This window comes from Dromiciops gliroides, chromosome 3 (assembly GCF_019393635.1).
Source record: "Dromiciops gliroides isolate mDroGli1 chromosome 3, mDroGli1.pri, whole genome shotgun sequence".
NCBI classification, from domain to species: Eukaryota; Metazoa; Chordata; class Mammalia; order Microbiotheria; family Microbiotheriidae; genus Dromiciops; species Dromiciops gliroides.
Genome location: NC_057863.1, coordinates 200593844 through 200609053, shown reverse-complemented (window position 1 = coordinate 200609053; position 15210 = coordinate 200593844).

Here is a 15210-nt window from a genome sequence, read left to right as displayed (position 1 = left end):
AAATGTATGGTACCTACTTTGCTGGGCTATTGTGAAGAAAATTCTTTTTCAAGTTTAAGGTACCATATAAAGGTTATGATGAAGAGGATGCTATCAGAAAAATCTGGAAAGACATACATGAACTGAAGCACGGGTGAAATATACTGTATACAAATGAATATCAATAGTGTAAGATGATGTGCTGGGAAGGATGTGGTTATTTTCAGCAATGCAATGATTCAATATAACTCTGAAGGCCTTATGAAAATTGCAATCCATCTACAGAGGAAGAACTGATGGTATCTGAAAACTCATGTATACCTTATATTGAATTGCTTGAGTTCTTGTGGGTGGGGGGATGGGAAGGGAGAGAGGAAGAGAAGTTGGAACACAAAGTTTTAAAAAATTGATGTCAAATTTTGTTTTTACATGTAATTTGGAAAATAAAATTCTAAACAGAAAAAAGGTTTCTTTTTTCTATAATATGTAAGCAATAGACTTGTTTAGTGATAAATTTGAGGTTAGTATGTCCTAGAGTGAAGCTAATATTATTGACTTAGTGTATAGAGCATAGTATGTGTTTCTAATTCAAAGGAAGGTCACTTTGGCCAAAATAATTTTAGTAATTATATGTTAAAATATTCTATAAAATATTATAGAATATTTAAATTCTCTTTCATTTCAGAGTGCAACAGACTACAATTTTAAGTAAGTGATTACCTAATTGCCTTTTGATTATTATTTAAAGATAAGAACACTACACTATTTTCAGGTAATATAGCATACCTATTTAAATATTAATCTGTGTTATATATTTTCTTCTTTACAAAGTGAAAGTGTAGCAACTAATATAATACAAAACCCTGAAAAATTAGAAATGAAGAGGTATTAGATGAGATATAGTCAATTGTAGACTTCATAATTGTTACCTGTATATATAAGTGGACTCAAAATGGACAATTACAAAAAAAAAAAAAGAAAAAAAGAAAAAAAGGGGGTCAGCCCTGGATTCAGGAGTACCTGAGTTCAAATCCAGCCTCAGACAGTTCACACTTACTAGCTGTGTGACCCTGGACAAGTCACTTAAGCCCTATTGCCCTGCAAAAAATAAAAAGAAAAGAAACAAAATGGACAGTTACTTAGGAAAGTATTATGGTTAAAAGAAAAGATTTTTAGAGGCCTAGATATATTAATTTGCATAAATTATTTGTTTTATCAGAAAGTTAAAATTAGAGAAATCTGCATTGAACAATAACATAGAGAAATTTCTTTGTTTGCCCTTACAGTGACAGTACAGGGCCAACCAGGTGAAATAGCCTAAAAGTTATAGAAAATGTTCTCCAGGTAATTAATAATTATATAAAATTAGTGTCACTTTTTGAAACACCATTACATTTTACTTCTTATTAGTTAAAGAAATGTATCAGTGACTAATATTACTAGACATAATAGATACAAACTCAGAACAGAAATTTTGAATAATACTTCTTTCATTTAACTTTATTATTCTCTCTTATCCAATTTCCCATCACTTTACCTCTCTGGAGAGGGTATGTAACTTGCCCAAAACCACAGAATTCATTTGTGTTAATGCCAAGATCAGAATGCAAGTCTTTGCTCCCTCATTTACTCACACATATACCATACACATAATAGCAGAATAAGTCCTGTGAGTAATAAAAAGTGTGTATGTGATATATAGTCCCTACCTTAAATAAGGAATGGAAGAAATGAATTTGAGCAAATTAATTCTTTCAAGTATTTAAATCTTCCCTATTTCTGAAGATGAACAAATTAAAGATATTGATGTATTCCTATTTTCTTGTTTGAAATAATACATATTGAGATTGTATGCTCTGTTATAGAGGAAAGATTACATTATTTCTGTTGTTATATCTCTACCTAGACCCATAACCTGGCATAGAGCTTAGACTAATGGAAGATCCTCCACAGATCTTAGGTCTATAATGAACTTTAAAAGATCTTCTGATATACATTGCTTCCAGGAAGGTAAGGTATTGTTATCTATTTTTATAAGCAAGAGAATGGAAATCCTGTCTTGCTGAGTTGGGAGGGCAGGGGAATTGAATTTAACTGTACATTAATGAATAAGAAACTATCTGAATGAAAACTAGAAAATATGCATCTTACTTTATGATATTGCCAAGAAACTTGAATTATTTTTAAAGAGCAAAAAGGATATGGGAAATGATGACTTGGCAAGATAGATAGTGTCAATGAACAGGATTTGACTTTGTGAACCATGGCTTAAGAAACGAGATATGATGGGTTCTTGCCAGGGGAGAGAATGCATCTCATGAGGACTAGTCAGTGTATATTTGGCAGGATATTTGCTGACCTGATTGAGAGGTCTTTAAATTGAAATTTAGGGAGCAGGGAAAAATGTTTAGATAAAACTGTAAAACCAGATATTGTGGAGGACAACAGGCATGACATGGGAAGAAGAAAGATATTATAGGAGCTGACTAGTTATTCACAGGAGAAAAGAAAAAGAAAGAGGTTTAAGAATAATATTTATGCTTTCATATACCTGCATAACAGTACAGAAAATGGACCAAAATTGTTAACTTGATATTTTAACAAAAGAGAGATGTACATCATTGAGACTGGAGCAAAAGATGTTTATAATAAGTGGCAGGCCCTCTTTCCTTATTCTTAGTCCTTTCCTAATATCTTAGCCTCATAAAAACCATTTCATTTTTTTGAACCAAACTCATTACCCTTGATACTGGTTACTGTTACTATTGTTGTTTCCTGGTTGCGAGCAATTGGTTTCCCAACATGACCATTGTGGCCCACCTTTTACCATCATCCTAGACAATAAATGGGTGATTCTTTAATTCCCTTGGGCCCACTCTAGGACTAAGGTCCTGTTATATGATTTATTTTCACTACTTCCTGGATTGCCAGATTTTTCTGCACTAACACTATATTTATTTAGATCTTTTACTATGTATGATGTGTCCTCACAGTATTCTGATATAATGGTACACCCACTGGCTAGGACACTCATTATCTCTATTGTCCACATTTAAACAACTGCCTACTTGACTAGATTTATGTATATGGCCTGTTACCATATTTTCTTTTTCTTTTCTTTTTTTTTTTTACATATAAGGTATTTTATTTTTTCCGTTACATGTAAAGATAGTTCTCAACTTTTGTTTATACAAGCTTTACAATTTCAGATTTTTCTCCCTCCCTCCCCTCCCTCCCCCCTCCCCTAGACAGCAGGTAATCTGATATAGGTTATATCTATATATCTATATCTATATACATATATATACACACATATACATATATATACACATATATATACACACATATACATATATATATATACACATATATATACACACATAATAACATTAATCCTATTTCTGCATTAATCCTGTTACAAGAAAAAAAAGCAGAGCAGTGATGTAAAACCTCAAAATAGAAAAAAAAACAACAGCAAACAAAACAAAAGAAATAGTTTGGTTCAATCAGCATCTATACTCCACAGTTATTTTTTTTTCTTGGATTTGGAGATCTTCTTCTATCATGAGTTCCCTGGAACTCTTCTGTACCATTGCAGTGGTGAGAAGAATATAGTCTATCATAGTAGGTTAACGCTCAATGTTGATGATACTGTGTACAATGTTCTTCTGGTTCTGCTCATCTCACTCATCATCAGCTCACGTAAGACCCTCCAGGTTTCTCTGAACTCCTCCTGCTCATCATTTCTTACAGCACAATAGTATTCCATCGTATTCATACACCACAACTTGTCCAGCCATTCCCCAATTTATGGGCACCCTCTCAACTTCCAATTCCTTGCTACCACATAAAGAGCAACTATAAATATTTTTGTACATATGGGTCCCTTTCCCCCTTCCATGATTTCTTTGGGAAAAAGACCTAAAAGTGGAATTGCTGGGTCAAAGGGTATGCACAGCTTTATCGCCCTTTGGGCATAATTCCAAATTGCTCTCCAGAATGGTTGGATCAGTTCACAGCTCCACCAACAATGCATTAGTGTTCCAATTTTCCCACAGCTTCTCCAACATTTATTATCTTCCTTTTTTGTCATTTTAGCCAATCTGATAGGTGTCAGGTGGTACCTCAGAGTTGTTTTAATTTGCATCTCTCTAATCATTAGAGATTTAGAGCATTTTTTCATATGGGAATAGGTAGCTATGATTTCTTCATCAGAAAACGGCCTGTTCATATCCTTTGACCATTTCTCAATTGGGGAATGACTTTGAAATTCTTATAAATTTGATTTAGTTCCCTATATATTTTAGAGATGAGCCCTTTATCAGAAGTACTGGCCATAAAAATTGCTTCCTAGCTTTCTGCCTCCCTTCTAATTTTGGAAGCATTGCTTCGGTTTGCACAAAATTTTTTTAAGTTAATATAATCAAAATCATCCATTTTACATTTTATAATATACTCTATCTCTTGTTTGGTCAAAAACTGTTTTCCTTTCCAAAGATCTGATAGGTACTCTATTCCTTTCTCTTCTAATTTACCTATGGTATCACCTCTTATATCTAAATCATGTATCCATTTTGACCTTATTTTAGTATAACGTATCAGATGTTGGTCTATGCCTAATTTCTGCCATACTATCTTCCAGTTTTCCCAGCAGTTTTTGTCAAATACTGAGTTCCTATCCCAGAAGCTGGAGTCTTTGGGTTTATCAAACACTACATTACTAGTGTCATTTACTACTGCATTTCCTGAGCCTAGCCTATTCCATTGATCTACCACTCTATTTTTTAGCCAGTACCAGATAGTTTTGATGACTGCCGCTTTATAGTAAAGCTCCAGGTTTGGTACTGCTAACCCACCTTCCTGTGAATTTTTTTTCATTATTTCCCTGGATATTCTTGATTTTTTGTCTTTCCAGATGAATTTTGCTATTATTTTTTCTAGCTGTATAAAATAATTTTTAGGTAGTCTGATTGGTATGGCACTGAATAAGTAAATTAATTTAGGCAGTATTTTCATTTTTACTATATTAGCTCTGCCTAACCATGAGCAATTGATATCTTTCCAATTATTTAGAACTGATTTGATTTGTGTGAAGAGTGTTTGGTAGTTGTGTTCATAGAGTTCCTGGGTTTGTCTTGGCAAGTAGACTCCCAAGTATTTTATATTATCTACCATTATTTTAAATGGAATTTCTCTTTCTATCTCTTACTGCTGGACTTTGTTGGTCATGTATAGAAATGCTGTCAATTTATGTGGATTTATTTTATATCCTGCTACTTTGCTAAAGTTGTTAATTGTTTCAAGTAATGTTTGAGTTGATTCTCTAGGATTCTTTAAGTATACCATCATATCATCTGCAAAAAGTGATAGTTTCGTTTCCTCCTTGCCTATTCTAATTCCTTTAATTCCTTTCTGTTCTCTGATTGCTAAAGCTAACATTTCTAGGACAATATTAAATAATAGGGGTGATAATGGACATCCCTGTTTCACTCCTAATCTTATTGGGAAGGTCTCTAATTTATCTCCATTGCATATAATACTTGCTGATGGCTTTAGGTAGATACTGTTTATTATTCTAAGGAAAGTTCCACCTATTCCTAAACTCTCTAGTGTTTTTATTAGGAATGGGTGTTGTATTTTGTCAAAAGCTTTCTCTGCATCTATTGAGGTAATCATATGATTTTGGTTGGTTTTCTTATTGATGTAGTTGATTATGTTAATAGTTTTTCTAATGTTGAACCAGCCCTGCATTCCTGGTATAAATCCCACCTGGTCATAGTGTATTATACTGGTGATGACTTGCTGTAACCTCCTTGCTAATATCTTATTTAAGATTTTAGCATCAAAATTCATTAGGGAAATTGGTCTATAATTTTCTTTCTCTGTTTTTGCTTTGCCTGGTTTTGGTATCACCACCACATTTGTGTCATAAAATGAATTTGGTAGAACTCCTTCTTCACCTATTTTTCCAAATAACTTGTATAATATTGGAATTAATTGTTCTTTAAATGTTTGGTAAAATTCACCCGTAAACCCATCTGGCCCTGGGGATTTTTTCTTCGGGAGTTCGTTAATGGCTTGTTCAATTTATTTTTCTAATATGGGTTTATTTAAGGATTTTATTTCCTCTTCAGTTAACCTGGGCAGTTTGTATTTTTGTAAATATTCATCCATTTCATTTAGATTGTCAAATTTATTGGCATACAGTTGGGCAAAATAATTCCTAATTATTGACTTCATTTCCACTTCATTGGTGGTAACATCACCCTTTTCATTTTTGATACTGGTAATTTGGTTTTCTTCTTTCTTTTTTTTAATCAAATTAACCAATATTTTATCTACTTTATTGGTTTTTCATAAAACCAGCTCTTAGTTTTATTGATTAATTCTATAGTTTTTTTGCTTTCAATCTCATTAATTTCTCCTTTAATTTTCAGGATCTCTAATTTAGTGTCTTATTGGGGATTTCTAATTTGTTCTGTTTCTAGCTTTTTAAGTTGCATGCCCAATTCATTAATCTCCTCTTTCTCTTTTTTATTCATGTAAGCATTTAGAGCTATAAATTTTCCCTTAAGCACTGCTTTGGCTGCATCCCATAGATTTTGGTATGTTGTCTCATTACTGTCATTCTCTTGGATAAAGTTATTGATTGTTTCTATGGTTTCTTGTTTGGCCCATTCATTCTTTAGAATGAAATTATTTAGCTTCCAATTGATTTTCATTCTACTTTTCCCTGGCTCTTTCTTACATGTAATTTTTATTGCATCATGATCTGAGAAAGATGCATTTACTATTTCTGCCTTTCTACATTTCACTATGATGTTTTTGTGCCCTAATACATGGTCAATTTTTGAAAATGTGCCATGTACTGCTGAGAAAAAGGTATATTCCTTTCTATCCCCATTCAATTTTCTCCAGACATCTATCATGTCTAACTTTTCTAGTAATCTATTCACCTCTTTCACTTCTTTCTTATTTATTTTTTGGCTAGATTTATCTAATTCTGAGAGGGGGACATTCAGATCCCCCACTAGTATAGTATTACTGTCTAATTCCTCTTGTAACTCATTTAACTTCTCCTCTAAGAACTTGGATGCTATACCACTTGGTGCATACATATTTAATATTGATATTACTTCATTATCTATAGTACCTTTAAGTAAGATGTAATTTCCTTCCTTATCTCTTTTAATGAGATCTATTTTTGCCTGTGCTTTGTCTGAGATAAGGATTGCTACCCCTGCCTTTTTTACTTTAGCTGAGGCATAATATATTCTGCTCCAGCCTTTTACCTTTACTCTGTTTGTATCTCTCTGTTTCAAATGTGTTTCTTATAAATAGCATATTGTAGGATTCTGGTTTTTAATCCACTCTGCAATTCGCTTCCGTTTTATAGCAGAGTTCATCCCATTCACATTCACAGTTATTATTACTGACTATCTATTCCCCTCCATTCTATTTACCCCCTTTGGACTTTCCCCGCCTTCTTTCACCCTATTCCTCCTCACCGACGTTTTACTTCTTACCCCTGCCTCCCCCGATCTGCCCTCCCTTTTTATCACCCCCCTCTCTTTTCTTTACCCTTTTCTCCCTTGCTTTTGTCCTCCCTTCTGTCAGTCACCCCCCTTTCCCTTCCCCTTTTGCTTCCCTAAAGAATGAGTTAAGTTTCTTTATCCCAATGAACGTATATGTTATTCCCTCTTTGAGTCAAATCTAATGAGAATAGGGTTGAAGCAATGTTCCCCCCTCCTTTCTTTCCCTCTATTGTAATAGTTTTTTTTTTCCACCTCTTCATATGATGTAATTCCTCCCATTCCACCTCCCCTTTCCTTTCCTCCCCATAGACTCCGTTTTTAACCCCTTAATTCTTTTGTATCATCACGTCAAAGACAATTTATATTTATACCCTCTATGTAAAGTCCTTCTCTCTGCCCAAATACATTTACAGTTCTAAAGAGTTCTGAGTATTATTTTCCTGTGTAGGGATATAAACAGTTTAACCTAATAGGGTAACCTTTTTTTTCCCCGCCTCTGTTTACCTTTTTTAAACTTCTCTTGAGTCTTGTATGTTGAGATCGAATTTTCTATTCAGTTCTGATCTTTTCACCAGGAAAGATTGAAAGTCCCCAATGTCATTAAATGTCCATCTTTTCCCCTGAAAGAAAATGCACATTTTTGCTGGGTAATAGATTCTCAGCTGCAATCCAAGTTCCTTTACATTCCGGAATATAATATTCCAAGCCTTGTGGTCCTTTAATGTTGAAGCTGCCAGGTCCTGAGCAATCCTGACTGTGGCTCCATGATATTTAAATTGCTTCTTTCTGGCTGCTTGGAGGATTTTCTCCTTCACCTGATAATTCTGGAATTTGGCTACAATGTTCCTTGGAGTTTTCCTTTTGGCGTCTCTTTCAGGAGGTGATTGGTGGTTTCTTTCAATGATGATTTTATCCTCTGATTCTATGATATCAGGGCAGTTCTCCTTAATAATTTCCTGGAATATGGTGTCTAGATTCTTTTTCTGGTCATGGCTTTCAGGCAGTCCAATGATTCTCAGATTGTCTCTCCTCGATCTGTTTTCCACATCAGTTGTCTTTCCAATGAGGTATTTCACATTTTCTTCTATTTTTTCATTTTTTTTATTCTGCTTGACTGATTCCTGGTATCTCATGGATTCCTTATCTTCCAACTGTCCCACTTTAATTTTTAAGGCAGTGTTTTCTTCAATGAGATTATGCACCTTTTTTTTCCATTTGGCCAGATGAATTTTTTAAGGTATTGTTTTCTTCAGTGAGATTATGCACCTTTTTTTCCATTTGGCTAAGTGAATTTTTTAAGGTATTGTTTTCTTCAGTGAAATTATGTGCTTCCTTTTCCAAGCTGCTGATTCTTTTTTCATAGTTTTCTTGTTTTGCTTTCATTTCTCTCCCCATTTTTTCTTCTACCTCTCTCAATTGATTTTTAAAATCCTTTTTGAGCTCTTCCAGGAAGGCTTTTTGTTCTTGAGACCAATTCACCTTCCCTTGTGAGGCTTCAGATGTAGCCAATTTGAGGCTATTGTCCTCATCTGAGTTTGTGTTGGCTTCTTCCCTATTGATACAGAAGCTCTCAATGGAGAGGGCTCTTTTTTGCTTCTTACTCATTATTGCAGCTTATTTATTTATATTTTAAGTTGAGGTCTGCTCTGGGGGCACCAGGGTCCCTGTTTTGGGCTTCTTGTGCAGGGGTATAGGTGCTGTGTGACCGGTTTTTTACTCTGAGGCCTTTATGGTGTGTGGAGTTCCCCCGCCCTGAACTTCCTGTCTGATTATGCTCAGCCAGCCAGGCTCCGGACCTGGCGTCTGATCCTGCGTGACCCGTTCGTGGTCCTCTCGGCTGGTGCAGGTAGGTTTTTCCACTGTCCTTCTTGACCACCAGATTTTTGAACCAGGTTCCAGGGGCCTCAGTTGTTCGGCTGTGGCCTGCAGCTCCTGCTGACTTGCCCGGACCCCCTCAGTGCAGGGTTGCTGCCCTGCGCTGGGCTTCCCTTTTGCCCAAGTCAGACCGACCTTTTCCTGAAGTCTTCTAAATTATCTCTGGTTGGAGGACTGTGTCTCTCTGTCTCTTTGCAGGTTCTGTAGTTTCATAATCCATCCAGAGGCTTGATTTAATGTTCGTTTTGAGGGAACAGAAGGAGAGCTCAGGCAGCTTGCTGCTTCCTCTCCGCTATCTTGGCTCCACCCCCCCTACCATATTTTCTTTAAACCCTTCCACCCCTTTCTCCAGAATTTATCCTAGTGTCTACTGCTAAAACCTTCCTGCCTTAGAAGTTTTGTCTAGGGAAAGAACCAAGATGGTGAAGGAGAGGCTGTGACTCCCACAAGCTCCAGATAAATCTGTCCACTCACTCCCAAATAGTGCTATTAAAAACAAACAAACAAACAAACAAAAAGAACCACCAAAGCAGCCTGATGCACATAATAAAAGAGTGAGTCTATTTTTCAGCAAAAGAGGGTAATTGCAATTACCTGCTGATGATTGGGCTGAGCAGCTCAGCATGTGGTCTGGATGCAGCCAGGAACAGAGAGTGCTTCCAGCGCCTCAGAGTCTTCAATGCCAGTGGCTTCTTCTGAGGCTGAGATCGAAGACTGGGGAGGGGGTTTGGCAGTAGGCTGGGCTGAAGTGGAGGCAGTCTCTGCTGGAGTTGGGATGAAGTACCCTGGTTCTGAAACAGGGAGCCCAGTAGGGGAGGGGCAGAGGCACTCCAAGGCACTCGACCATAGAGAATCAAAGTTCAATCAGACTTCTGTTTCTGGGTCAAAGCGAAAGTGGCCATGGTTTCTCACAGGGCAGGCAGGCTGAGAAGAAGCCCAAGAATCATGTACTCAGCAAAACTGAGTGTAATCCTTCAGGGGTAAAAATGGGACTTCAATGAAAAAGAGGACTTTCAGGCATTTGTGATGAAAAGATGGGAACTGAATAGAAAATTTGACTTTCAAATACAAGAACCTAGAGAAGCATAAAAAGGTAAATAAGAAAAAAAATCAAGCTATATTAAAAGATTAAACTGTTTACATTCCTCCATGGGAAGATAATACTACTAACTCATAAGAGCTATCTCAGTATTACAGCAGCTGAAAGGAATATACTTAGAGGGCAAAGGTGTGAATTGAATATTAAGGCACGATATCTGTAAAGCATTTGTTTTCTGTTTATCCTTGGTTTTTTTGAGCAGGAAGGATGGGGTGGTTTATGTTTGGAGACGGATGTGGGCTCAGGGCCTCCTGGGTCAAGGGCTGGTGATTTGTCCACTGTGATACCTAGCTGACCCATGATGACATATTTAAAATAAAGTTAAGGGGTAAGAGGAATGAGATGGAAGAAATGGACAGGGAAAAACAGATTGGAGAAAAGTAGTTCATATAAAAGATAAAATAAAAAGCTTATGGAGTAGAGATTAAGATAGGGAAGGAGTAGGGGAGTGAGTGAACCTAACTCTCATTAGAATTGTCTCAAAGAGGGAACAATTTACACACTCAAGAGGGGATAGTATTATATCTTGCCCTGTGGGAAAGTGGGAGGAGAAGGGTATGGGGCAGGGAGAGGCAATGGAAGGAAGAGCAGATTTGAGGAGGGGGCAGTAAGAAGCAAAACACTTTCAAAGAGGGATGGGGTGAAAGAAGATAGATAATAGAGTAAATATCAAAGTGGAGGGATTAAGATGGAGGGTACTACAGTTAACAATAATAACAGTGAAAGAACTGATGAGCAGGATGCTATCAGGACATATGAAAAATGCAAACCATCAACAGAGAAGGAACTGATGGTATCTGAATACAGATTGAAGTATAATTTTATTTGTTAGCTCCTCTTTCTAAAGGTATTTTGGCTATTTTCTTTCACAACCTGACTAATGAGAAGATGTTTTGCATAACTGCATATGTATGACATTTAATTGCTAGATTTCATAGGGATGGTAGAGGAGGTAGGGAAGAAGAAAATTTAGAACACAAAGGTTTAGAAAATCAATGTGAAAAGTAATGATGAACATGGAGAGTTCAGAGAAACCTGGAAGAACTTACATGAACTGATGCTTATTGAGAAGAACAGAACCAAGAGAACATTGTATACAGTAACAGCAGCATTGTGTGATGAACAATGGTGACAAACTTGGCTCTTTTTAGCAATGCGATGGTCCAAAATAATTTCGAAGAACTTCAAAACAGAAAATATTCTCACCATCCAGAAAAAAGAACTATGGTTTAGGAACACACATTGAACCATACTGTTTCTTATTTTGGGCGGTTTTTTTTTTATTTTAAATCTTTTTTGAGGTATTTCCCTTGTGCTCTGACTCTTATGTCACAATATGGGTAATGCAGAAATATGTTTAGTGTGATTGCACATATATAAACTATATTAGATTGTTTTCTGTCCTGAGGAGGAGGGAAGGGAAGATGGGAGAAAAATTTGAAAGTGGAAATCCTATGAAAACAAATGTTGAAACCTATCCTTATATGTAACTAGAAAATAATAAAATACTGAAAAAAAAAAGTTTTGTCTAGCCTCTAGTTCCCTGGACATTCTCAAAATGGCCTACCTAATACATTTCTTGGTACTGATATTCACAAAGAGACTATAGTAATGGAAATGTATACATCGTTTGAAGGTAAAAGACTTTTTAGAAGAGCTTCAGAGTAGCACATTTTGTCAAGAAGATGTATACGTGAAAAAATAGCCAAGAATCTAAGTAGGAAATCATTGCAATGAATGTTTTGGTTTTGTGATAATAATGTTGGAAAATACTATAGGCTATTTACCCTGACAGGGGATGTAGATAAATAATTACTTGTATAAAAAATGAAAATGACACAGAGGCAAGTTATAATAAGGAACTTTAGCTATTTAGATGTCTGCTGAAAGTCTGATTTTCACTAAAATCAGATTATCTAAAATATTCTAAGGAACTGTTATCATTTCATCTCTCAAAAATAGAGGGATCAATGGAGAAAGCTGATATTCTGACCAAACAGAAAATTCATCAGTGATGATAACCTTGGGAGAAATTTATTATGCCTTATCCTTAGGGGTATATTATATAGTTTTACCAAATGAAGCCAGATCACTTAATTCATGGTTTTCTTTTTGATATAGGATAATAATTGTCAGAACCAAATGAGTAGGACAAATTTAGTCCAGAAAATATTTATTGAAGTTCAGTGCAATTAAGGAAATTGTAAGATTTGACTGTCTGCTATTAATTGTGCATTAAATAACTTCCAGATTAATTAACTTCCACAACTGAAGTTGAATTTGTAAACATGATATTGAAAACACTTCTAGGGAGGTTCAGAAGTCTTGATCATACTTGTTTTTCTTTAGATATCTTCTAATTCTTATCCAATGATTAAATGATTTCCTTATTATTTTATATCCCACTATGGCAAAAACAATAATACTAATAATACATTTTTCAAGATATAAATGCATTATGCCACATACTAGTCATTGTACAGGGTGGACCAGAACTCATGAAAGGGCTTCAATATTTAGTAACTCCTTTATTTTTTGTTTTTAATTTATAATACCATAGAACCATATGCAGTATCAATATATGAAATGGATTTATTTTACATGTGAAAAATAAAATTTCTTAAATGTCAAAAAATAAAGAAAAAATAATTTTCAAAAAGTTACTAAAACACTGTGATTTTTGGCCCACTCTGTATATGAAAGGGGAAGGGTAACAAGGTATAGCTATACTACAAGAAAGTATTTCGTGATATCTCTCCCAGAATAAGTACTAGTACTATCAGAATAAATCTTTTTAATTTTTTGGTGTATTTAACCTCCTTTCCTTTTTAATCATGTTCTATCCTACAGGTGAACTGCCTCAGACAGGAGGTACGTGGGGCTTCAACAGTATCCTTGACAAGAGATGGGAGGTTTGGCCCTTCCAAAGTATTTCTTTGAAAACCCTAATTTCTACTATGCTTTTTAAAAACCCTTCATAGCATTTGACAATGCCTGGCAGTGATCATCACTTGGCAGCTTCCCCTGCCCACCCCCAATACCCTACATGCCAGAGAAAGTAAAACTTGGTAATTTATATAATTAGCCAAAGGGAAATATACAAATCCCACCATCTGGTGCATGCAAAATACTGTGGGGATTTTTTGGTCAAGTTCTTATATCTCTGAAGTTTACATATATGAACAAAGCATTATAGAATTATGCTGAAGTAGTGGTGATGGGGAAATGACAGAAATCACTGAAACTGTGATAGAGTGATATAACCTGGCATTAGTTATGGAGATCAACTTGAAGGTCAGAGAGATGTCTTCATGTTCATGTGTCCTAGGCAAGATCTTATGTTATGAAAATGTTTATAAGAATTATCATTAAAGGAAGGTACTTTACAGTAGTGACACTCTGGATCAGTCTGCATCTGAACCCTAGCATTACCATGACAGAAATCCTGAAACATTTCTACTGCCTTAGTGAGATGATCCACCAAATAAAAGGTGACATTTTTTCCCCTGAGAAAGAAGATAACAATACCATTCACAGGAAGCTGAGAGGTATGAAACTGCTGCGATAGTGCTAATATAAGCTTGGAGCTACAGAAAGATGCTGAGTAAGACAAAACAAAAACCAAACAAACAAAAACATCCAACCATCTGGAGAATTCTAGAGAGATTAGAGATTGATGTTACCAGTTAGAATCTCCAGAGAGTTCTAAATGCTACCATGCTTTGAAGAACCATGAGAGGTAACACCTTCTGGGATCCATACCTGTTACAAAACTGTAAGTGACTGAGATTATACTGGTGTCTGAGGAAGGGTTGCTCATGGTGGGGGAGAGGAGAGGATGGCAGCATTAGCTTTCAGGTTTAATGAAAATTCTATATAAATTCATTTATTCCTCTTCTTTGAGCTTTGTAAATTGTATGCTTTCAAGGGCTGCTGGTAACAACACATTGTATAAGCTATATAGTGGAGTTACCAGATTTCCTGTGAGGGAGAAATGAACCATGAGAAAGCTTCTAATGCTAGCTATCTTTCCTGTTCTTTAACTAGTGACCAAACGACTCTCTCTCTCTCTCTCTCTCTCTCTCTCTCTCTCTCTCTCTCTCTCTCTCTCTCTCTCTCTCTCTCCCTCTCCCTCTCTCCAGATCTTGTGCTCTTCCATGTACTTTTCACAAAGAGATTTAAAGGTATTGAAAGATCACAATTAACCAACTTTTCAGGGAAGGTTACTTAGAAATTCTTAGTCAAATAGAAAATAAAATTTTGGGGGGAATATATACATGCACACACATATATATGTCTGTGTGTATCTGCATATATGTATATATAGGCATATGTGTGTATATGTATACACAGATATATACATACAGACATATATTATATATATATTTACATATATACTATTGTAAAGAAAAACATACACACATACATATATTTGCATGTGTATATGTATGTGTGTATATTTTTCTTTACATAGTATTTCAAATCTACAATTGTTTTTAAGTTCCTCATGGAATTATGGAAATTTAGGATAAAGAGACCTGAGATTTAGCCTTGGTTCTTTGACTAAGTGATGTTAGGCAGGTCACTTTAACTTTCTATATTCTCTGTTTAAGTCTGTATAATAAAAGATGTTGAAGTAATTGATCTTCAAAGTTTATTCTTTAATTTGGATCCCATGTCTACATTCACCTTGGATTCATTAGAAGTAAAATAGGAATAAGA